This window comes from Podarcis vaucheri, assembly GCF_965113315.1.
Source record: "Podarcis vaucheri genome assembly, chromosome: 6".
Classification (NCBI taxonomy): Eukaryota; Metazoa; Chordata; class Lepidosauria; order Squamata; family Lacertidae; genus Podarcis; species Podarcis vaucheri.
The window spans coordinates 97,833,770-97,859,559 of NC_138764.1; the positions used below are offsets into that span (position 1 = coordinate 97,833,770).

The window sequence follows — 25,790 nt, forward strand, 5'->3', positions numbered from 1 at the left end:
GGAGAAGGGGATGACAGAGGTCGAGATGGTTGGACAGTGTTCTTGAAGCTACCAGCATGAGTTTGACCAAACTGCAGGAGGCAGTGGAAGACAGGAGTGCCTGGCGTGCTCTGGTCCATGGGGTCACGAAGAGTCGGACACAACTAAACGACTAAACAACAACACCAGCACCAAATCTTGCTGCAGGGTGTTTCACAAGTTAATTTTGTCCCTGCCCTGAATCTACTGTCCTTGGATGGCTTAAACTTTATTGCAGGAAGTTTCACCAGTTAATTTTGTGCCTGCTCGGAATCTACTGCCCATGCATTGCTCCGCTCCCACCTTAATCCTGTTTCAGGGAGTTCCACAAGTTCATGTTGGACCTGAATCTGCTCTCCGCGCGTGGCTTGTTTGCCGCCCGCCTTCACCTCGTCTTGGCTCTGCGCTGATTCCTTCCCTCCTCGCCTCGCCTCTGTAAGCCCTTCCTCCCCCGGCGCGCTTATTATTATCTGCAGCCACACACGTACTCTAGGAGCTGTCACTTTCGGTTCAAAGGTACGTGCCGGCTTCTTCGCCATTGGCTGGGCTGAGATAAGGCCACCACCTCAGAGGCGCCTGGGTTGGCTTGGTGAAGCATCAGTCATGCCAGGTGGGTGGGATTAAAGAGGGATTGAATGGAAGGGAGGGGAGAAAGAGAGAGATGAAGAACTGATTAAGGAAGAGAGAGGAGCAGCATCTCCGGGGTCCCCACCCCGCCAAAAAACACACACACCAAATCCGACCAGGTAGACGGGATGAGGGATGGGGAACGCAACGGGTGGTCTTGAGAAATTCGGACGGCAATTTGCGATGCTGTGTATGTAATATTGTTAGTAGTGGGCTTAGAAGAAGAAAAAATGCATGTTGGCCAGCCTGTTTTCCTGCTAGACTCCAAGAAGGATCAGAGGTGCGATCCTGATCCCTATAAACACACGCGCACCCTGTGGACTCTGCGTTTAACAAATGTCCAGTCCGAGAGGGGCAAATACGGTCGGATGAGGAGCCGTTGTTGTAGGAGTCAGAGGGAAGGCAGGCAAAGGGTGGTTGAAAGAGAGAGGGGGGAAAGCGTGCATGTTTCCGATGATCGGGACCAAATCCACACGTGAGAAGTGGAATCCCCCCACCCAGGGGAAAAAAGAGACCATGAATGAATGTCTATATGGACTGGGGAGAGGATGCCTGAGGACCTCGCCAGCTTTTCCTTTGTCACGTCGTATTGTGGGCATCAGCTACTGTCTCCTGATGGGGGAATTTGGGTTGTGTCTGGGGTGGGGAACGGACAGATCCGTGGGGTGGGGATCTGGCGCGCGCGCCCGCCGCACATCTGCCCAGCCCAACCAAGAAGCCCTGGATATATGATTCAGCATCAGCCGAGGAGTTGCTGTGGGCTGGCGAGGGGGCTGAGATGTCTGGTGAATAGGGGAATGAACAGGGGAAGCGACGGGGGTTTCCTCGCAAACCCAGCGATCTCCTCGGTCTTTCTTTGTGCGGCGGAACATTTCTGGCGAGGGCGAGGCGGATCAGGTGGCTGAGTTATTTTGGAACCCGGTTTGCTTGAATGGAGCTGCGAGGCTTGCATTCTTCAGTGCCTTTAAAAAAAAATCTACCTTTTGACTCCCTTTTGTATTTCTCGAGGTATGAGGGCTGGTTCTGGCGCCTCAGGGAGATGCGCTCTGTACATGTTCAGAAACGCTGCCTTGTATTGCTGCTCTTTACACCTTCCAATGCGCGCGCGAGGGGGGGGAGTCCTCCCTGACTGTGGAAGAGGGAAAGGGGCGAGATGGGCTACCAGGTATAAAATTTTAGAATTGTAGAGTTGGAAGGGGCCACAAGGGTCATCTAGTCCAACCCCCTGCAATGCAGGAATCTTTCGGGCTCGAGTGGGGCTCGGACCCACAACCCTGAGATTAAGAGTCTCATGCTTTATCGACTGAGCTATCCCAGAGTGAGGGACTGTGTTTGGAAAGACGGGGCTGCAAAAATAATCAAGATTTTTTCTTGTTTTTTTTAAAAAAATCAGAACTACAGAATGTTCTGAATGGGCTTTGATTGGGAGGGTCAGAGCAATCGCGATCGTTCTCAATTTCTTTCGAAAATGGCAAGGACACTGAGAAGGGTTGGCCCTCAGTGGCCGTTAGGCAGTAGTCTAGACGTGCGTCAAAAGGGGCGCCCTCCACGAAACATTGGAAGCTGCCTTATACCGCGTTAGACCGTTGGCCCATCTTAGCTGAGTATCGTCTACACGGACTGGCAGCTGTTCTCCAGCATCTCAGGTAGGCGTCTCACCAAACCAGGGGTACCAACTCGGATAAAATATTGGGGGGGGGGAGTAAGCCGCGCCCGCATAATCGACCATATGACGCGGTGCATGAATGGCAGTGCTCATGAATTTTGGACGGGCCCCCTCAAATTTTTTTTTGGGGGAGACCCCTTGGCCCCTAGGAGTACAGCGGTACCTCGGGTTACATACGCTTCAGGTTACAGACTCCGCTAACCCAGAAATATTGCTTCAGGTTAAGAACTTTGCTTCAGGATGAGAACAGAAATTGTGCTCCAGTGGCGCGGCAGCAGCAGGAGGCCCCATTAGCTAAAGTGGTGCTTCAGGTTAAGAACAGTTTCAGGTTAAGTACGGACCTACGGAACGAATTAAGTACTTAACCTGAGGTGCCACTGTATATTGAACGTGGGACTTTCAAGGCAGGCTCTCTCTCTGCCCCTGGGATAAGGCTGCGCTCCGGCAGGGCCGGAGAGGCTGGGTCTCCCCCGTGTTCTGACAATCCGGATTCACTGCGGCTGCCAGCCCACGTGGGAGCGTGGGAAGCGACGCGCAGCAGCAGCACCCCCCAATCCCCCACGGGGTGGTGGTGGTGGTGTCCCTGCCTTGCCTTGCCTTCCTGCCTTTGGGAGCTGAGGGTGGGAAACGCTTGGCGATGCGGGAGAGAAAGAGAGAGGGATGTGGCTGGAGGGAGGGGTTCTCGAGGGCGGGGGCAGGTTAGGGGCTTAATTGAATTGCGGCGACTCGGAGGAGGGAGGGGCGCGGGGGAGGCGCGCTCGCGGGTCTCTAGCGTCTGCCGCCCGGGGTTATATTCGGTCATCCACCTGTGCGCTCCGCTTCTGCGGCTGCTCGCCGACACGCACGGAAGCCGCGGGCTGCTGCGTCCCCCGCCCTCCGCTGGTTCGGAGAAGCCGGGTAGCCGACTCTCCTCGGCCACCCATCGGCCTTGTGGAGCGACGTGGTGCTGCATATTGCAATGAAATGAAGCTCCCCCCCCCCCGCCCGCCCCGTTTGTGGGACGTGGAGAGCCCCAGGGTGGCTGCGCTGGAGAAGTTGTGGGAACTGCAACTGGCAGCCGGAGGGCGCGTTCACACGACCCTTGTGGGGCATTTGAGGGCACTGGGCTTGCGCGCGCGCACACACCCCGCATGTGCGTGGGTGTGGGCCCGGCCAGAAGTGGTTGCCTGAGCCCACTGATAGGCAACTGGCAGCCTTGGAGCTAAATGCAGCCCGCAGCTGATTGATTAGTTTTTGGCCCCATTGCTCACCCTTGTGTGTTCCGATAGATAGAGCTATGCACCCTTTGGGTCCTAGTGGGTGTCTTCACATGATTCACAAGGGAGAAAAAAGACCTGGGAACACACAACATTGTCTTGACCACAGGCAACACCCTCTTTGGGGAACTGTAATGTTTGACAGTTTGACCCACCTGGGACGAGGGTGGCGCTGTGGGTTAAACCACAGAGCCTAGGACTTGCCAATCAGAAGGTCACGGTTTGAATCCCCATGACGGGGTGAGCTCCCGTTGCTCAGTCCCTGCTCCTGCTGACCTAGCAGTTCGAAAGCACGTCAAAGTGCAAGTAAATAAAGAGGTACCTCTCCAGCGGGAAGGTAAACGGCGTTTCTGTGAGCTGCTCTGGTTCGCCAGAAGCGGCTTAGTCATGCTGTACACCGGCTCCCTCGGCCAATAAAGCGAGATGAGCGCCGCAACCCCAGAGTCGGTCACGACTGGACCTAATGGTCAGGGGTCCCTTTACCTTTACCTAATGTTTGAAATGGTTTTAGAGTTCTATTTCAAATTATTGTCACCCACTCTTACAATGAAGGGCAGGTAACAAGTCAAAATCATCGCCGTCGTTGTCAGCTGGGGCCTCTAAAACTAGTAGGATCCTGATTCTTTGGGAACTGGCTGTTGTGCAGCTGGGGAAGTGTTTGGATGTGCAGGGATGCAATGAACATAGACTGAACTATGAAGAAATAAACTCCGGCATCATGCCTTCTTGGAGGCCAGCTTTGCAAACTGCAGCTGGAAGGTTGCATATTTCATGGCTGCCTTACTCTGAAATGCAAAATGCGAAAGCGGCTGCCAACTTTTTTTCCTGGCAAGGCTCCTGTGTCTTTAAATGCTAATGCTAATAATAATAATAATAATTCTGCAGCATGTGAAGATTTCCCACATCACAAAAGTTTCATATGCCCAATTTCCCCCTGCGCTTCAGCTGTGAAAGGCTCAGGAGCCTTGCCAGACAAAATAGTTGGCGGCCCTAGCTGAGGCTAGCTTTGAAACTTCGCTTGCAGCTGGGCGACAACTAATGGAAGGCTCTTCTGCAAATTCAGCCGTGCACAAGCCCACTTAAATCAATGTGGTTAAGTGCACCTAGCAGTAGCAGAGGGTTGGGTTATTCCCGACCTCGCTCGAGGGGGAGGCTTTCGTGAGATAAGTTGAACAAACAACCTAATCGCAGAGGCACTTGAGGTTTCTCATGCTCTTGTGCATCACTAATACTCATGGCTAATTGTCTGTGGGTAGGTGGGAGCTTGAGGTGACTCACGAAAGGTCTCTATTTCATTCAGATTGAAAGCACAGAACCTTGAGTGAGGTCACTTGGTTGGGGCGAAACTGAATCACATGTGGGGAAATTCAGCTCAGGCGATAGTGAGTGGAGCATGAAGAGATGGGCAAAGCATTCCTAGTGGGTGTGGAAGGAGAATCATATATAATTTTAGAGTTGGAAGAGACCATGAGGGTCATCTAGTCCAGCCCCCTGCTTTGCAGGAATCTTTTGCCCAGCCTGGGGACGCGGGTGGCGCTGTGGGTTAAACCACAGAGCTTAGGACTTGCCGATCAGAAGGTTGGCGGTTCGAATCCCCACGATGGGGTGAGCTCCTGTTGCTCAGTCCCTGCTCCTGCCAACCTAGCAGTTCGAAAGCATGTCAAAGTGCAAGTAGATAAATAGATACCACTCCAGCGGGAAGCATTTCCGTGCACTCCTCTGGTTCGCCAGAAGCGGCTTAGTCATGCTGGCCACATGACCCCAAAGCTGTACGCCGGCTCCCTTGGCCAATAAAGCGAGATGAGCGCCACAACCCCAGAGTTGGCCACAACTGGACCTAATGGTCAGGAGTCCCCTTTTTGCCCAGCTTGAGGCTAGGCCCCTGAGATTAAGAGTCTCATGCTTTACTGACTGAGCTATTCCACCTCTTCACTGTCCTGCACTAGGCAGGGAGAAGACTGGGCGGTGAGTGGGTTTTCAATCTTTTTATTTTTCAGTCTTTTTATTTTTTTATGCTAATGAGAGGGGGGAAATGCGAGCTCTGAGGCTGGCATACCTTCTTTTCTTTCTGAGGACACGTCGGGGGAAGTGAGTGGAGCTTTGAATCTAGTGCAGGGGTAGGCAACCTAAGGCCAGGGGGCTGGATGTGGCCCAATCGCCTTCTTAATCCGGCCCACAGACGGTCTAGGAATCAGCGTGTTTTTTCATGAGTAGAATGTTTCCTTTTATTTAAAATGCATCTCTGGGTTATTGGTGGGGCATAGGAATTCGTTCATTTTCGCCCTTCAAAATATAGTCTGGCCCACCACATGGCCTGAGGGATGGTGGACCGCCCACAGTTGAAAAAGGTTGCTGACCCCTGATCTAGTGGATCCAAGGCCTTTCCCCACAACAGATCCAATCCATGGAACACTGGCAGCAGTGCTGCACCCGTGGCAGAGCATGTGCCTGTGGACCTCACTCTGTGCTCTCAGCAGGGGAGATCCACACCACGCAATGGCCATGTAGCTACGCTCTCCAGGAGCTTGGGATTACTCACATAATCATGGTGCATGAGAGGCAATGGTCATGAGGCTAATGGATGCAGCTAAAAACAAACAAACACTCTTTGTAATCTGCTAGTAATAATAATAAGTTTATATTTATACCCCACCCTTCCTGGTTCAAAAACCGGGCTCAGGGCAGCTAACAACAAATTTAAAGCACTTAGTTATAAAAGCAGCATGAAATACAGTATAAAAACATGAATAACAATAAAATTCAAAGTTCAAAAATCAATTTAGGGGAAATCCATCTAATAAATATTGGATAATCACCAGGGCTAGCTGGCTGAATTAGTCCTACTTGGGCCAGCGAGGAGGCCAGGGGAGAAATAGCTGTGGGGTCTCAGAGCGGGTAATCTTCATAAAAGGGGAGGGGGAAGGAAGAGAAGGGAAATAAAAGATCAGGCTGAATTCAAATTAAAAGCCAGATGGAATAGCTCTGTCTTACAGGCCCAATGGAAGGAGGTTAAATCCTGAAGGGCCCTAGTATTGTGGGACAGAGCATTCCACCAGGTTGGAGCCATCACTGAAAAGGCCCTGACCCTGGTGGAGGATATCTTACTTCCTTAGGGTCCGGGACCTCTAAACTATGATTAATCATGGACCTTAAGGTCCTCTGCTGCAGCAAAATGTGAGATTCCCAGAAACCATACTCTGGAGGAGTGGTTTTCAGCTAGTGTGCCATGGCACCCTGCGGTGCCGAGGGCAACACTGTCCTCTGGCCTTCTTTCCTTCCTTCCCTCCTCTGATTCCCTCTCACATCTCTGCCTCCCAAAGGCTTGCACAGCTGTTTGTTGCAGCAGCCCTGGCTGTAAGCTCTGCAAGTGAAGGGTGCCTCTGGGAGGCAACTCTCCTTGGGGTGGGGGTGGGGAGCAGCTTAGAGACCCGGGGTGGCAGTAGCAGCTGCCCGGAGGACTCCCAAGGAGAGGGGAAAGGAGAGGAGGCTGAAGGAACGCTCCACAAGGGAAGGTGTTTTGAAAAGGGGTAAGGGGCTGCTAGCTCAGCAGGCAAGGGGTGACATAACTGGGCTCCTAAGCCCCACAGGGGTGCAGCAGAAAGATTGTAGTTGGTTAAGGGAGCTATGGACTCAAAAAGTTTGAAAACCTCTGGGTACTTACATGAAACTATTACTAAAACACAAAGCACTTATATCTGGTAACAGCAAGGTTATAGCAACCTTTACCATTAAAAGAAACCTTCAGGTTCTCAATCTATTTAGTTCTATATTTGAATTTTTAATTAATTGATTAATTAACTAATATTTCGCCTTTCCCCCATTATGGAAGTCAAGACGGCATTGCAGGGGGTTGAACTAGATGGCCCTTCAAACTCTACAATTCTATGATCCTATGGTTCATTGCAGGTTCCCAAGAGATCTCCTGTCCCGTGAAAGGTCACTGCATTGTGCGCCATATTGCACCATAAGCCCTGAACTGCCATGAGCCGACTCTGTTCTTCTACCAGCTACAATTCTAGTTCTGCATGTAATCTTGGGCAAATCCAACGGGTTCTAATGTCGGCAGCCTCCATATTCTCTCAGTAAATTGTCACGTGAAGTTTGGAAATCATTTTGGCAGTGGTAACAGAGTTACAAGGCCTGGCAATTGCCCCTGTTGCTCCTTATCCACCGACAGCCCGGGTACAAAAGGCGTGGCTCAGGATCCCAACCCACCCAGAGTGTTGGAAAACCTCCTCTTTGCACAGGTTCCCCCTCCCCAATTCTAAGTAGTCAGCAGTGGAAGAAGCTGCTTGGGCTCCTGGGGCACTGAAAAGGATATATCAAGAACTCTGGCCAAAAGTTTCAATATAAGGAATAATTCCTACTCAAGAGTTGAAATGAAAAACGTGTGTATTCTGCTAAGAATAACAGTTTGAAGCTAGTAGTGAATTTAAACACAACATGTAAGTACGATAGTTTTAAAGTAATGGTAAGTTTGGATACAACGTTTAAGTACAGAAATAATGTAGTTTCAAATATACAGTGATATAGTACAAAGGTACATGAACAACAATAGTTTTATACAAGTCTCAATAGCAGTCAAAAAGAGTCCACATTATATAAAATCAAAATAAGGAATAAAGAATAAAGGATCAAATGGGGCCAAAAAGGAGTATCCGGAGTGTGAATCAGATGTGCGACTCAGTAGTGGTAACCAGGACAGGGCCCTGTTTCGGAGTACATGCCTTCTTCAGCTGGTAATATCAAAAAAATATGTCAAGATAGATCAAGGTGCTTCAATCCATAGATCATAAATATAATAAATTATATACATTCTCCTGGAGCGCCATGAGGGCAGAGGGAGCTGCCCATAGGGCTGGGGCAGGTCGTGGGGCCTCCGGAGTCTGCCTGCCTCCTCCCACTCAGACGCCCTACAGCTGGAGGGGGGGAGGCAGCGGGCAGACCGTTTGGGCAGCGTGGAGCTTGTGTGTGCCCATGCCACCGTGTGTCCCCCAGGAGAGACATGTGGCTCAGGTGTGCTGCAGGTCCCACAGTGAGTGCCACCCTGCATTTTGTCACCCCCTGTCAGTGGTGACACCCGGGGTGGCCTGCACCCACTACACCTTCCTTCCCCCGCCCCTGATTGTAGTAGCAAGTTGAGCGGCTTAAAAAGGGTCATCGTTGGAGCAAGCCTCCAGTGGAAACATGCCTAAGGCTTCAGAGGAATCGCTATCCATTCTCGTGATCTCGGCTAGTCATGCACAATGGGAGCTGGCAGTGTGCATCTGTCATCAGCTTGACCTTAACTACAATGTCATTGTGAATGGTGCAAGCCATATCTTCTCCACCCATTCCAAACACACACACACAGAGAGAGAGGTTTATACCTCCTGACTAGTGTCCACCTTACTTTGTAAGGGTCGGAATGCGAACACTCCTGGAAAATGTTGCTTGCCCTGTCGAACATCTCTCTCAACTACCCTCATCCCACCAGAAGTGCTTTCATAATAGGGGTGGTAGTAACCGGAACTGAGTGCCATTGTTGAATAAAGGAACTGGAGGAAATGGTGGATTGGGCCTATCAGTTTTAAATCTGCCTTTGAATTTCGGGTGTGTGATGAGTTTTGTTTTTGTTGTATCTATGTTTCTGTTCATTTTGTGGTTTTACATATTTGTTTTGTAGTTTTAAAAAAGTTTCTTCCTCATTTATCTTAAGCTGCCCAGAGAAACTTTTCTTATGGAATGGCATAAATGGTGTCGGTAAAGGAACTCTGCATGACTCCACTGACATATTTTACTAGCCTTGCTGGAAATCCTCTGACTTCCCTCCCGATTCATGCAATGTTTTGCCAATGCGGGGAATCCCCAAACTCATTTTGGATCTTGCTTTAGGCAACTTTGCAGCAGGCACCATAAACTGACTCATTCATTTTGCCCCAACCCAGGGCGTATGTGTGCATTAGACCACAACTTCTTGTTTCTTCTTCCGTGTATGTGAGATCAGTTGTTTTCAGGCCTCTGGCAGGATTCCTAATGCGCACAAGTATTAAAGTGAAGAAAAAACTGCTTTTTGTGTGACCTCTGTTTACCCACAAAACATTTTAAGCTTATACGGACATCTAATTTCATGTCTTTTCTCAGTCCCATAATCTGTCTCAGACCCTCCAAGTATCCCTGCTTTCCAGGGACAGTCCCAGATTTACAGAAGCTGTCCCGATTTTTAATTTGATCCCAAAATGTCCCACTTTTCCTTAGGATGGCCCTATTTTCATTGGAGAAATGTTGGAGGGTATGGAGTTATGCAACCCCCAAGCCAAGGGGATAAGTAACTTTACAACCTTTAGAAGACATCTGAAGGCAACGCTGTATAGGGAAGCTTTTTAATGTTTAATGTTTTATTATGTTTTTATATATGTATGCTCATAGTGACTGGGGCAACCCAGCCAAATGGGCGGGGTATAAATAATAAAATTGTTGTTGTTGTTGAATAGGACGCCCCTATTTTCATCAGATAAATGTTTGAGGGTATGTGTGTCTTTCCAGACTTGGGTGTTCCCAAGGTATTTTCTGTTGATCCCGGAGTATGCAATTGAAACGCCACACAGGGGTTTGAAACTTAATTGGTTTATTAACAACGGACTCAGCCACATTAGTAAAGAAACAGCTATTTGAATGCACTATAAACATGCAACACCAGATGGCACCAGAGAGCAGGAAATTTTAAAATGCGGTTATCCATAGGGATTTCTTTCTTTTGTCACAACGATCTAATTTTTGACTTATTTATAGTGGGGGTTTTCTCCTGTGTCTAGGTCCACCCAAGGTTATATACCGTTCTCTAGCAGGGCTCCTACTACAAGCCTGCCCCTCTCCCTTCAGTATACCTGACAAAAGCCCAAGCTATTTCCCACAAGCATGCCACTTTGTGCCTGTGGCTTGAGAATGAATGGAACGAATTCTCCGGCATTTTTGAAAGAGTTCAAGAGTCACATGAGGAGATGCTGTGTTCTATGGACAACATGTAGGTGATAAATTATTTATGTGAATCTCCTTATTTCACTTTTTACCTGAGGTTGGGGAACAGATTGCCATTACAGTCGTACCTTGGAAGTCGAATGGAATACATTCCAGAAGTCCGTTCGACTTCTAAAACGTTTGAAAACCAAAGTACGGCTTCTGATTGGCTGCAGGAAGCTCCTGCAGCCAACTGGAAGCTGCTGAAGCCCCGTCAGACGTTCCGAAAGAACATTCACAAACCGGAACAATCACTTCTGGGTTTGTGGCATTCGGGAGCCAAAACGTCCGAGTTCCAGAGCGTTCGAGATCCAAAGTATAACTGTATTTTCATGTCTTGGTTGATCTGGCTGGCTGCTTTTGGAATTGAAATGCAGGAACAGATAGACCTTGTCCTATCCAACTGAGCAAATTTCAAGAGCTATCACCATTCTTTTGGAACTCTGAAAGGGGGAAAGCTTGAGTCCAGAGTCCAATTTAAAGTGATGGAGCTGCCCCTTGCATGTCCCTCTCTGAGCTACTCCTAAGGGTCAGGGTCAAGGTCCATTCCAGAATGGCATGGAATCTGGAATGGGCATGGGCTGCATCTGGAGGAGGAAACATTCAGGAGTTAAGGACCTCCTGCCCTTTACAGGCATAGAAGTACCTTCTTTTCACTTAAGGGGATTTCTGAATTCCACCCTGCGTCAGTCACTGAGTTGCTCTGAAAGGCGGGATATAAAACAGAGTGGGTTATTATGGGATTCCTTCTAGAACCCAACCAGAACTGTATTGCCAGGCCATCGCATCTCTAATGCTACCCTGCATAGGTCAGAAAAAGGAAATAGCATGGGACAGGGTGAGCAAGGCAGCTCTTGTGGGGTGACCTTTCCTCCACCCCTTTTTTTCTTTAAAATGCAGTCAAAGCTGAAAAGTATGCTTTTGAAGGACTTGCAGTTTCCGAAGAAACATATCCCTCTGCGACAGCTGCTGTGCAATGCTGCTGTTTCTCAAGGGTATGAGATCTGGTTTGACAAAATGTCCATCTCTCCCAGAGATGCAAAATGAGCCCCTTGGAATGCCAACAGATGTTTGTGCCTGGCAACGGAAACATTATATACCCTTATCTTGGGAAGAAAATGTTGTGTCCATTTGGCAGTGTAATGTGTGTTGTTGTTTTTTAAAGGAATATTTTTTTCCACTCCTTGGCACTGGGAACAAAATTTATGTCTAATGTTTTGAAAGGGCCTCCTGGGGAGGGGGGGAGGGAGGGAGGGAGGGAGGGAGGGAGGGAGGGAGGGAGGGAGGAAGGAAGGAAGGAAGGAAGGAAGGAAGGAAGGAAGGAAGGAAGGTAGACACCCACCTTTGATCTCTCTTCCCAATGTTCCCCTTCCCCATAGACCTCAAGGGGCAGGTCCATGCCATAAATCTAAAATGTTCCCAATACCCATTTAAAGCACATGAGCATTGGATGAACTTTAAATGTAAGGTGTGTATATGTGTTGGTGCATTTGTGCTTGCAGTCAGTTTCATTTCATTTTCATTTATTAAATTTATTCCTCCTCTTCTTCTTCTTCTGTGATGACTTGTAGCCGAGTAAGATTGTCTTCCATAAATACAGTTTTAACAGTGACTGTGGAGGCCAGTTCTAGATACACTTCCTTCCACAGTGGGGACATGGGTTTCCGGGTGGGAGTTGATCATGGTGAGGGTTTCCTTCCTCTTAGCATGTTTCTTCTTTTCATCTTGAGTTCAAGCGTCTTCAAAGCCCATGACACCTTTGGTAAAGGCTGTTCTCCAATTGGAGCACTCGCAGGCCAGTGTTTCCCCATTGTCAGTGTTTATGCTACATTTTTAAATATTTGCCTTGAGAAAGTCTCTAAACCTCTTTTGTTGACCACCAGCATTACGCTTCCCATTTTTAAGTTTGGAATAGAGTAGTTGCTTTGGAAGATGATAATCAGGCATCCGCACAACATGACCAGTGCAACGAAGTTGATGCTGAAGAATCATTGCTTCAACACTGGTGATCTTATTATTATCCACTTGTCACCCAAAGGTCTACAAGCAATTTACAGCAAAAAGGAGAGATACATATTACCGGGGGGGGGGGGGGATTGGTGTGTATGTGTTATACAATACACTGTGCTCTGGTCCATGGGGTCATGAAGAGTTGGACACGACTAAATGACTAAACAACAACAATATTTTATATAACCAGTGCTTTTTCCTGGGGATACTCAAGAGTACGCAGTACCAGCATCTTTCCCCCCTAAAAGAAAAGTGCTGGTTAAAAGTGTAGCACTTACTGTAACAACTTTATGGTGAATACTGGGCCCTCTTTTTCTAGAAGAAGAGCACTGCATAGAACATAACACCCTTTAAAAAAATACTCAAATAATAAACAAAGCCGATTCTCAGACCCACTCATTAACAAATCCAAAACCTCACCTTCCCCCCCTAGTCCAAAAATCATTCACATCAAAACATCTATTTCCCCATTTAACCTCACCACCCAGAAGTCTGGGGTCAAGTCCATTTATTACAAACCAGTGGTGGGTTGGATAGTTTCTCATCCAACTTTGGTGGTCACTGGTTATGTTCCAGTCGTGCGCCTTTAACTCAGTGGCAGGCAACTATCTTTAACCCAAGGATGGAGGCTCTTAGAGTAGATTATAATCTATCTTGCAAAAGCCAGATGTTTCGGTGCACTTCCATGCACACAGATGTTTCTACAGCCAGCCATGCAAGAGGGTATTATCAGTTCAAGGACATGTACCAGCTAGGGAAAAGCACTTTGACAGGAGCAATGCCCCAGAACAAGGCTAGATCCAAGGATCCCTCCAAGGTGGCAATGTGTTTCTTTACCTCCTCGTTTTATTCTCACAACAACTTTGTGAGATAGGATAGGCTGAGAGGCAGCAACTGACTCCAAGTGAGCTTCATGCCTCAGTGGGGATTTGAACCCTGGTCTCTCAGGTCCTAGTCCGGCACTCGAACCACTACACCACACTGGACCTCAATAACAAATAGGAAACAAGAAAGAAGCTGAGGGACTAAAGAGGGCATACACAAGCCTTGTATACTTAAAGGCACAGGCAACCCAACTCCTACAACGAAGAGTGAAAGTCTAATTTTCATTTGCCACGTGAGTCAGCCCTGCAATTGGTCACGTCAGGTTGATAGACCAAAATGCATTGAGCACAATCTCTCACAAGCAATTGAAATGGAAAGAGTAAAAAAAAAAAAAGTCACTTCAAAGACATTTGGCAGAAAAGCTTTGCACGTCAATAATTGTTCTCTCCCCATTCAACCAATCAACCAACCAACAAGTCTGTTTTGTTTTTCACTGATATTGTTCCTGGGAAGAATTGGAGGAAAGTGTTTAGCTGGCAGTGGGAAGTGTATTTGGCTTTTGTATGCAAACGTTCTTTGTCAGACACTTTGGTAATATCTGTGACGTAAATATTTGGGCCGTCTTGCAATTTACAAGGCTCAGTAGACCTTTTTTTCCTCATTTCGTGGCCAGTCTCTTGCCGGTGGAGTTGCACAGATAGTTTTAAACCTAGGGTCAGCAAACTTTTTCAGCCAGGGGACTGGTCCACTGTCCCTCAGACCTTGTGGGGGGCCAGACTATATGGGGGAGGGGGAATGAACGAATTCCTATGCCCCACAAATAACCCAGAGATGCATTTTAAATAAAAGCACACATTCTACTCATGTAAAAACACACAGATTCCCACACCGTCCGTGAGCCGGATTTAGAAGGTGATTGGGCCGGATCAGGCCCCCGGGTCTTAGTTTGCCTACCCATGGTTTAGGTGTTGCTTGAAAGGCAGACGCTGTGGTTTTTAAAGGAAGGAGATATCAGAGTATTTGCACGGCCTCCAGCTATGGCTTTTGAGCATTTCCTTTTTGTACTCTACATACGGTTTCTTGGTGTGCTCTCCATACTAGACATGAGCTCCAACTATATATTCTGCTGGTGAATTACTGAAATTCTCTCTTTGAACAATTCTTAAGATTCTTTATCAAAGGGCTTGTTCATAGGTTGGCATTGGTCAGTGATCACTGCATTTGTGCTGGCTTCCCAGCCTGCTGGGCTCAAAAGATGCCTGGATTTTCATATGTACGCCGGACCTGCACAGAGACTTCTGAATTCTAGCACTCGGCAGTGACATCATCATCAAGCGCCAGAGCATGGAGGTCCTAGACCCGTAACACATGCAAAATACATCAGGACTCCATTTTCACTGCTCTGCTTCTTGCATGCTAAATACCAGAGGCAGAAGGGAAGGCCAAAAAGGTCCAATTCACAGGGTGGAGAGCATAGATTTCTGAGATAGCTCTAGTGGTTTTTTGCATGTAGGCTAAAGGGAAGGAGGTTTCTGCTAAAATAGGTAATGACCCTAATATATACCAGAATGTGAAATAATATAGAAACAGGAAGACAAACACACCCAACTTACTCATTCTGCTTACTTTCATCCACCCCCATCGTTCAGCCCGGACATTGAGGTCCAGCTCCGAGGGCCTTCTGGCAGTTCCCTCACCACGAGAAGTGAGGTTACAGGGAGCCAGGCAGAGGGCCTTCTCGGTAGTGGCACCCACCCTGTGGAATGCCCTACCATCAGATGCCAAGGAGATAAGTAACTATACAACCTTTAGAAGACCTCTGAAGGCAGCCCCGTATAGGGAATTTTTTACATGCTTAATGTTTTTATGTATGCTGGAAGCCTCCAAGAGTGCCTGGTGCAACCCAGTCAGATGCTTCTGCCGTTATCCTAATCCACTCCACAGCAGCATTATTTGAACATAACACAAACCATGGTTTCTGCGAACTATGGCACACAAACCATGGAGCTTCCAAATGTACTGAAATATACTCGAGTGTGGATTTCATGCTCTTTATTCAGCTCATAGCAGTGAGGAATGCCAGTTCCACCCAAATGTCTGCTTTATATACATTATTTACACAATGGGCCCCACGTCATTGGCTAATTCCAGGATTCTCCTGTAGGCCAATCAGGTTGCGGATTCACTTCCACCTGGAGCTGGATTGGGTGGCTCCTGCGGACCAATCAAACTGCTGCATTTTGGATCCTATTGTTCTAGGACCAGACTGCTGCATTTTGGATCCTATTCAACTCAATGCATAACATGTGCATACCAACTATGGTTGAAGGCTGGTTGTCTGTTCCCATTTCCCATTTCCTTGGTGCTGTAGATTCTAGACTCAATACCTTCCAGAGGCAGTGCACCTGCCTTAAATTTCAGACAATAAAACTTGGTACAGGCCACTGACAACCCCAATTTCCAGTTCTGGTTAGCTTGTTGTTGTTGTTTAGTCGTTTAGTCATGTCCGACTCTTCGTGACCCCATGGACCAGAGCACACCAGGCACTCCTGTCTTCCACTGCCTCCCGCAGTTTGGTCAAACTCATGCTGGTAGCTTCGAGAACACTGTCCAACCATCTCGTCCTCTGTTGTCCCCTTCTCCTTGTGCCCTCCATCTTTCCCAACATCAGGGTCTTTTCCAGGGAGTCTTCTCTTCTCACGAGGTGGCCAAAGTATTGGAGCCTTGGCTCCTTCCAGTGAGCACTCAGGGCTGATTTCCTTCAGAATGGAGAGGTTTGATCTTCTTGCAGTCCATGGGACTCTCAAGAGTCTCCTCCAACACCATAATTCAAAAGCATCAATTCTTCCGCGACCAGCCTTCTTATGGTCCAGCTCTTACTTCCTTACATCACTACTGGGAAAACCGTAACTTTTAACTATACGGACCTTTGTTGGCAAGGTGATGTCTCTGCTTTTAAAGCAATGACAAACCTAGACAGCATCTGGCTAGCTACATCTTTCAATTCACACATTGCCCCAAACCCTAGTTAAGTTTTCTTAGCCATGCATGCAACAGAAGTCCCCTTTCTCCTCATGCCCTTTCCCATCCCAGATGTGCTCTGGGTTTAGCGGGTGTGCAGTGGGGGAGGAGAGGCGAGGAGCTCCATTGCGGAAGCAGCAGTCCTTGCACTAACAATGGGACGAGTGACTTAGCACTGCTTTGGATACAAGCCCATTGTTTGGAATTGCTACAGTATCTGAGCTGAGCCAGTGTGCAGCCTACTTCATCAGAAGTGTATCTATTTTCTATCTGATAACTGTTGGAAAGCATGCAAATGTTTCCACAAAAGCTGATGCTTTGTTTACACAAAGATGGTGAATCATTATCTCTTTAATTTGCTTTGTCCTGGGAGGAGAGCCAGAAACCACCATCCAGATAAAGGCTTTCCTTTGTTCATGTTTTCAAATACATAAGAAGCTTCCTTTGCAAATGGTGGGGTCCAAACAGCACTGGCTTGCCTGTTCATACTGGGCTCAGTTCAAGGTGTTGACTTCTACATATAATGTCCTAAATGGCTTAGGGAACCAAAACCTTAAAGGACAACCTCTGCTGGTTTGGACCTTGAGATTTGCAACAGAGGTCTTTTTCATGGTTCCACCAATGGGGGTAACCCATGGTTGCAGTGTCATAGGATGGGCGATTTCAGTGGTGGTGGCACCCTCGTTATGGATCTTGCCCACCCCACTTTGGAGGTGCAGGTCTCTCTGGTTAGTAGTCTTTTGGTGTCAGCTTAAGATGTATATTTTCAACCTGGTGTTTTTCTGTCTATTCTGTCTGCATTTTTCTGTCTATTCCTAAATTGCTGGAGTGGCGGTATACATAGGAACCAACTCCTAGGGGCCGAAAGTCTTCACCCCCCCAATAAAATATTTTATGGGGCTGGTCCCCCAATGTTTTATTCAAGCTGGCACCCCTGGTGGTATATATTTTGAAGTGAATGTTGTTTGTTTTAATCTCTAACCCAATTGTGCTGTTTGGTATGACTTTCTGTTTGAATTTGTTATTTTGCACACTACTCTGGGATCTCATGGCTGAGCTGGCTTAGCAACAAGCATTGTGTATATTTTAATGAACTGAATAGAGTGAGATATAATATTATGAGTCATGGGAGCATGGAAAGTGTGTATGAACTTCACAGTGCTTAGCTTATTGTTGCTGTTTTTTGGTTCCTATTTTGTTAATATTGTTTTATAGATGATAAATGCTGTAATGATTTGTCAATAACAACTTTTTCTGCAATTGCTGCTTTATTAATAGTGCTTTACAGATGATTTTACTGAAGGTTTGTTTATTATTTTATACGATTTATGCTGTACTTGCAATGCTCTGTTATGTTGTTGTTGTTATTTATTGTTCGTAATCTGCTTTGGGATTCATGTGAATGAAAAGTAGCATAGAAATATAACAAATTTAAAAGAAAAATCAAATCAACCAGCCATGTGGTTCAGAAAAGCATGGAAATGACACAAGGCTTTGTGTCGGCCCTGGCCCACTTAAAAGGGGGTGGTATTAAAATCACACTTCAACTCTCGGCTGGGGAAAAAGATCCCTGAATAATTCTGACTTAGGTCACTATTTATCCCCCACATAGAACTGATGCACCCCAAAATTCCCACTATCCCACCATGTAACACTGAGCTTTCAGCCACTTTTTAAAAGTTGTGGGCTGGTATTTCCTTCAGAAGTTCTAGAGCAGAGGTTAAGACCTTACGTTGCTCCAGATGTTGCTAAGACTCCATCATCTCTGACCATTGGCCATGCTGACTGGGGCTGATGGGACTTCTGGAGGGGCACAGATTCTTTGTTCTAGAACAGGCTTCCTCAATTTCGGCCCTCCAAATGTTTTGAGACTACAATTCCCATCATCCCTGACCACTGGTCGGCTAGCTAGGAATCATGGGAGTTGTAGGCCAAAAACATATGGAGGGCCGAGGTTGAGGAAGCCTGTTCTAGAAGGACCAAAATGAAGGACGCCCACTTTTAGTCTGGTTGTCTTGGGAACTGATCTGGCAACAGGAACTAATGCAACCCACCCATGTCATTTGTTGCAATCTGCTAGGTGTTTAGAATCTCCTACTCCTCCTTTGGCTTGCAGTCCCAAGCAGGAAGTGAAAACATGAGCTTGATAGTGTCACTGGTGAGCTATTACGACACAATCAGTATGGGCTGTGTTCTGCCTTGCAGGCCTCGAGTTATGCAGAACTTCGTGCAACTCTTGTCAATGGACTGGTTGGCTCTGTCAGGCTCCAGAAGCCGGACTAATTTGTTTGGTCAGCTCACATCTCATAGCATGTTAGAATCAATGTTTTATAAACAGTTCCAGTTCGGTGAATGTGACGTGAAATGAGCTCTGCATCCTTTCCCACTGCATGCTGCCAAAATAAATCTATTGATTATGGATTGGAAACAAAATAAAGAGCAGGGCTGGGGGGAGGGTTATCATCTGACTCCTCTCGCCCAGTACATTTTTAAAAGTGCATCATTCATGCTTGGAGACAACAAATGGTTTCTGATTCTTTTAGTGATGGTTGAGAACATTTGCTGGTGATTCAATTTGCAGTTTTTATCCTTTTTCTTTCTATTTGGGTGGCAACTAACTTAGGATTTGTTTTATTGTTCTGTGTTGCCTTGAAGCCATTTCCAGTGCAAGACATGATATAGATTCCGTCATTGCTGGTTTTATGTTTCTCTAGTTTTTATTATTATTTTATTATTATTTAATGACGTTATATACTGCCCTATAGGGACGCGGGGGAGCTGTGGGTTAAACCGCAGAGCCTAGGACTTGCTGATCAGAAGGTCGGCGGTTCGAATCCCCGCGACGGGGTGAACTCCCATTGCTCGGTCCCTGCTCCTGCCAACCTAGCAGTTCGAAAGCACGTCAAAGTGCAAGTAGATAAGTAGGGACCACTCTGGCGGGAAGGTAAACGGCGTTTCCGTGTGCTGCTCTGGTCAAGCGGCCTAGTCATGCTGGCCACATGACCCGGAAGCTGTACGCCGGCTTCCTCGGCCAATAAAGCGAGATGAGCGCTGCAACCCCAGAGTCGGTCACGACTGGACCTAATGGTCAGGGGTCCCTTTACCTCTACTCATACTGCCCTATACCCGGAGGCATAGTTACCAGGTAGGAGACATCTGGTTCGCCATTGTGAGAACAGGATGCTGGGCCTGATCCACTTGGCTCTTGTGTTATTATGATAACAATGCTTAGCCATAAGCATACTTAGAATCATAGAATCCTAGAGTTGGAAGAGACCACAAGGGCCATCGAGTCCAACCCCCTGCCAAGCAGGAAACACCATCAGAGCACGCCTGACATATGGTTGTCAAGCCTCTGCTTAAAGACCTCCAAAGTAGGAGACTCCACCACACTCCTTGGCAGCAAATTCCACTGTCGAACAGCTCTTACTGTCAGGAAGTTCTTCCGAATGTTTAGGTGGAATCTTCTTTCTTGTAGTTTGGATCCATTGCTCCGTGTCCGCTTCTCCGGAGCAGCAGAAAACAACCTTTCTCCCTCCTCTATGTGACATCCTTTTATATATTTGAACATGGCTATCATATCACCCCTTAACCTCCTCTTCTCCAGGCTAAACATGCCCAGCTCCCTTAGCCGTTCCTCATAAGGCATCGTTTCCCGGCCTTTGACCATTTTGGTTGCCCTCCTCTGGACACGTTCCAGTTTGTCAGTGTCCTTCTTGAATTGTGGTGCCCAGAACTGGACACAGTACTCCAGGTGAGGTCTGACCAGAGCAGAATACAGTGACACTATTACTTCCCTTGATCTAGATGCTATACTCCTATTGATGCAGCCCAGAATTGCATTGGCTTTTTTAGCTGCCGCGTCACACTGTTGGCTCATGTCAAGTTTGTGGTCAACCAAAACTCCTAGATCCTTTTCACATGTACTGCTCTCAAGCCAGGTGTCACCCATCTTGTATTTGTGCCTCTCATTTTTTTTGCCCAAGTGCAATACTTTACATTTCTCCCTGTTAAAGTTCATCTTGTTTGTTTTGGCCCAGTTCTCTAATCTGTCAAGGTCGTTTTGAAGTGTGATCCTGTCCTCTGGGGTGTTAGCCACCCCTCCCAGTTTGGTGTCATCTGCAAATTTGATCAGGATGCCCTTGAGTCCATCATCCAAGTCGTTGATAAAGATGTTGAATAAGACCGGGCCCAAGACAGAACCCTGTGGCACCCCACTAGTCACTCTTCTCCAGAATGAAGAGGAACCATTGATGAGCACCCTTTGGGTTCAGTCAGTCAGCCAGTTACAAATCCACTGAGTGGTAGCATAGTCAAGACCGCATTTTACCAGCTTCTTTACAAGAATATCATGGGGCACCTTGTCAAATGCCTTGCTGAAATCAAGGTAGGCTACATCCACTGCGTTCCCTTCATCTACCAGGCTTGTAATTCTGTCAAAAAACGAGATCAGGTTAGTCTGACATGATTTATTTTTCAGAAATCCATGCTGACTATTGGTGATCACAGCATTCCTTTCTAGGTGCTCACAGACTGTTTGCTTAATGATCTGCTCCAGAATCTTCCCTGGTATTGATGTCAGACTGACTCGGCGATAATTATTTGGGTCCTCTCTCCCCCCCTTTTTTTTGCTTAACATTTGCAGGGTGATTTTTCTTCTTCTGATGTCTTGATAACCACAAACATTTTTTCAATGAGGCTATATATACAGCTCCCTGGCAGAGCTATTATTGCAAGCCTGTAACAGGTTTCCCTCTCCTGAAAGGTAGAGAGGAAGAAGGAATCTGGAGTCTGAGCTCCACTTCAGAGGAGAGTGCACTGCTAATTCAGTTTAAATCTTGCTTCCACCACAAACCCAGACAATGGCTTATATATCATCCTTCCCCATCACAAGTCCCTCTAGATGTTATGGATGCAGCTTCCATTATCCCTCGCTGGGGCTGATAGGAGTTACAGCTCAAAACATCTGGAGGTAAAGGCAAAGGTAAAGGACCCCTGGATGGTTAAGTTCAGTCAAAGGCAACTATGGGGTTGCAGCGCTCATCTCGCTTTCACAGTGAGGGAGCCAGCTTTCCGGGTCATGTGGCCAGCATGACGAAACCACTTCTGGCACAGCAGAACACTGTGACAGAAACCAGAGCACATGGAAACACCACTGCAGCAGTACCTATTTATCTAATTGCAGTGGTGTGCTTTTGAACTGCTAAGTTGGCAGGAGCTGGGACAGAGCAACGGGAAGGTCACCCCATCTCAGGGATTCGAACTGCTGACCTTCTGATTGGCAAGCCCAAGAGGCTCAGTGGTTTAGACCACAGCGCCACCTGCGTCCCTCATCTGGAGGCTGTCAGGTTTGTTGGGGAACGCTGATATGGAAGATGATCACACTATTCAGTTTGTGACCCATGCTACACTACAGGGCTGGAGAACAGTTGGATACAGCTCCTGCCAATGGCCAATGGGAGTTGGAGTCCAACAATATTCAGAAGCCCAGCAGTTCCTCAGCTGTCAAGAGTGAGCCAGCAGTAAATCACACCAAGCAAGTTGGAGTCAGCTCTTTATTTGCAACAACAGGATCTGCACAGGGTGTGTCAGACCTACTGAGCACAACAACTCATATCCAGAAGTCTTGCCATCATGAAGCAGTTGCTGAGGCTGAAGGTCCCCACCTCCCCACAAATAACACCGGTCTTGAAAGACCTACACTGGCTCCCAGTACGTTTCCAAGCACAATTCAAAGTGTTGGTGTTGACCTTTAAAGCCCTAAACAGCCTCGGCCCAGTATACCTGAAGGAGCGTCTCCACCCCCATCGTTCTGCCCGGACACTGAGGTCCAGCGCTGAGGGCCTTCTGGTGGTTCCCTCACTGTGAGAAGCCAAGTTACCGGGAACCAGGCAGAGGGCCTTCTCGGGAGTGGCGCCCGCCCTGTGGAACACCCTCCCACCAGATGCCAAAGAGAAAAACAACTACCAGATTTTTAGAAAACATCTAAAGGCAGCCCTGTTTAGGGAAGCTTTTAATGTTTAATAGGTTATTGTATTTTAGTGTTTTGTTGGAAGCCACCCAGAGTGGCTGGGGGGACCCAGCCAGATGGGCGGGGTATAAATTATTATTATTATTATTATTATTATTATTATTATTATTATTATTATTACTAAACTGCCTATGTCCACTCCCCTCCAGGGTTTCCCCCCCCCAAGCAATCAGAGGCTGTGCCTGTGCAATGGTGATCTCTTCTCCACCCTTTCCATGCCTCCTCTGGTTCTGGGAGACAAGCGGGACGGGAAGCTTGTCGCAGCAGGAGGGGGAGATACCTGCGACTCTTTACCAGCCTGACTCATCTCTGCTTCTTGGCCTCTCTCCACCCAATTTCCTGCCTCTGATTCTGGACTTTTCTGCCACAGACTCTCCCAGCTAACTTAGCCCTGTTACCTCCTCAGCTTCCGGCATCTCATCCCCCCACTCCAACCCGTCGATAACACAATCTCTGATTTAGCGTTATGTGCAGTCCCAGTGCATGAGTCACTTAGGCCAACATTCTCCAGCCTATAGTCCTACTGAAGCCAAGGAGCTGTTCTTTGATTTAAGAAATGCCAGAACTAATTGACAGCACTGAAGCTGGCTCTGAGGTCATAACACTTTGCTCTTCCACTGGGTCCTGTTGAAGCTTGCCTATTTTCTGCCAAGACTGTCAGAATCTTGTCCATCATCTTCAGGAAAGACTTTTTGAAACAAGACCATGCCTTTCTACACCAACTCTTCCCCTTGGCATTTTTATAGTGATTTACGAAGTTTCAGGGGAGGTGCCCTGGAAGAGAGCCCCTTCACCCCCATCGAAGCCTTTCTAGGCCCAGTTCGATGACCTAGAAAGATCCTCCAAAATGTTCCTTTGCCGCAATCCCTGTAGAATTACCCTAGGAAACCAGATACTGCAAATTAATTTGCACAATTAATGAGGCATGTGTTGCTGCTGATAAAGAATCAATTACTAGCAAGCATCTGGGTGGTGAACCTCTTTCTCCAAAGTAACCCATAAGAGCGAACAAACCTTTCGGCGCTTTTCCTTTCACTTCTCTAAACAAGATTTGGTTCTGTTTTCAGCTCTCCTGAGAGTCGTGGATATAAATTTATCTTCGTGGTTTTCATTACAAAGGCCGGATACTTATCTAAGATTGATGGCTATTAATAGAATAGTTACAAGGATGAAAGTTAAGTATTACTGAGTCTAGCACTGTTCAGGTAACAACACCATTCAGTAAGGCTCAAAGTGTCATTAATTTCAGACTATTTAAACTCTACAGTTACTTTTTTGCCCAGCCACACTAATTGTTATGAAAATAAATGGTTTCTTGTAAGCCCAGTCTGGATACCAGCTACCACTTAGCTAGAGTTCATTCAACACCTTTGCAATATCTGCAGCACATATATTGCTCTGGAGTGTATTTTTATTATACTTATGCTAGCCATAAACCTTACATGCCTCCTCTTTGCCATTAGGTGCATTATATATAAGCACTTTTGCCCACTAATGGTTTTGTGTCTTCATTGTATGTTGCCATTACTAAGGTTGCCATCTGATGAAAGCAAACATAATGGGTTAGTCATGTGAACTTTAACAACTTAATTAACTGATTAAATCTGCATATATTTGCATATGAATTAAACAGAAGTTCCGACAAAAGAAAGGCATCCATTTTTTAATAAAAAAAGATGACTCACGTTAGAAAGTAATGTTAATCTGTCTTAGCATTTTAACTGTTGTATGTCTTAAATTAAGTGTTGTAATTTTTTCTTGATTTGTCCTAGTATTATTATTACAGTCGTACCTTGGTTGTTGAATGCCTTGGTACTCGTATGTTTCAGCTCTTGAACGATTGAAACCCGGAATGAGTGTTCTGGTTTTCAAACTTTTTTTGGAAGTTGAACATCTGATGTGGCTTCCAATTGGCTGCAGGAGCTTCCTGCAGCCAATCAGAAGCCACGCTTTGGTTTCTGAACATTTTGGAAGTCGAACGGACTTCCGGAACAGATTTCGTTCGACTTCCAAGGTACGACTGTATTATGATGATGTATTTGTATAAAGACCTTGCATCACAAAGGCATCATATTTACAACCATGCTCATAAAAAGTAAGATAGACAGACAGACAGACAGACAGACAGACAGACAGACAGGAGTCATACAAACAACTTAAAAACAGCATTCCCAATTATTTTTTGCTTTAAAAAAAGGAAAAAAGGGATTCATCACATAATCTACTGTGTGGTGGGCTCTGTAGTCATTATAATATGCATGGATGTGTTGCAAAAAGGTGCAGTCTTCTTTTGAAAGGTTTTAACTACTAATTAGTGCATTAAATGCATGCTTTCTTAAAAGTGAGATCCACATTGTTCCACGGAACTTACTTCCTGGTAACGAAACTTACTTCCTGGTAACTGTGCATAAGATTGCACCCTATTACTCAAACCAGAAGTGGGTCCTTTTTCTTCTGCTGCTTCTTTTCATATCCTCCGTTGCGTCTCCAGTCCCAGCAAATTGCTAATAAACTTTAATTCTTCCAGCAAAAGTGCATTAGTTGCTCCAAAGCACTAATGGCTTCTAATGACTCTGCCAAATCAAATCACAGCCCTTGATTCAGCAAGAACAGGCTGTATATTCTCACTGGTCTCGCTCAGGTTCTTCGTGAGCACGTCCAAAATTAGCAGGCTCAGTGCTGCCTTGAAGACGCAGCTCTCTGAGAACATCCAACAAAAAGAAATCAGCTTTCAAGGAAATGACTTGGGCTGCAGCCTTACTTGCCTAGGAATAAACCCTCAATAAACCCTCAAAAGACTCAAAGGGACTTTCTTTGAGAAAGACATATGGTAGGATTGCAGGAACAGTTTCCAAAGATTTTCTTTTCTTTTATTCCATTAAATCTATTTACGGCTGCAACAGTTAATTGATCAACTTTCTCAGCTGAAAAAAACATTTTGCTTGTCCAAAAAGGTGTCCCAAGTTAATCAGGCTGAAAATCTTTATTTTATTTTTCTGTAACTTGTTTTTATTCTGATACAAAACTGAATTGCAGAGAGGAACCAAGAGTGAGTAATTTCGTTTGGCTCAAAGGGCCACATTGACCTAGTGGGCAGCCTTCTGGGGGCCACATGCTAATTTGCTGGTGGAGCAACAAACATTATTTATTTATTTATTTATATACTGTCCTTTTTTTATTGACATGAACTGAAGGCGGCTTACAGATAAAACAGGAGCATCTAAAAATATCGTGCTTTTCTGAATTTTTCAATGGAGAACCCGAGCACACGGAAACACCGTTTACCTTCCCGCTGCAGTGGTACCTATTTATCTACTTGCACTGGCATGCTTTCGAACTA

At 46.5% G+C, this 25,790-nt stretch overlaps 1 protein-coding gene across 3 annotated transcripts in view; it reads left to right on the top strand.

Annotated features, from left to right (window-relative positions):
* The first annotated feature begins 695 nt into the window (after positions 1–695).
* SLCO4A1 (solute carrier organic anion transporter family member 4A1) overlaps positions 696–25,790 on the top strand; it is a 66,578-nt gene continuing 41,483 nt past the window's right edge. The window contains exon 1 of one of the 3 annotated variants that reach the window (XM_082226001.1): positions 696–764. The gene's annotated coding sequence lies outside the window, so the exon portion shown is untranslated. Of the gene's footprint in view, positions 765–2,180; positions 2,292–16,872; positions 17,148–25,790 lie in introns of those variants that run through there. The other 2 variants (XM_082226002.1, XM_082226003.1) reach the window with 2 other exon arrangements.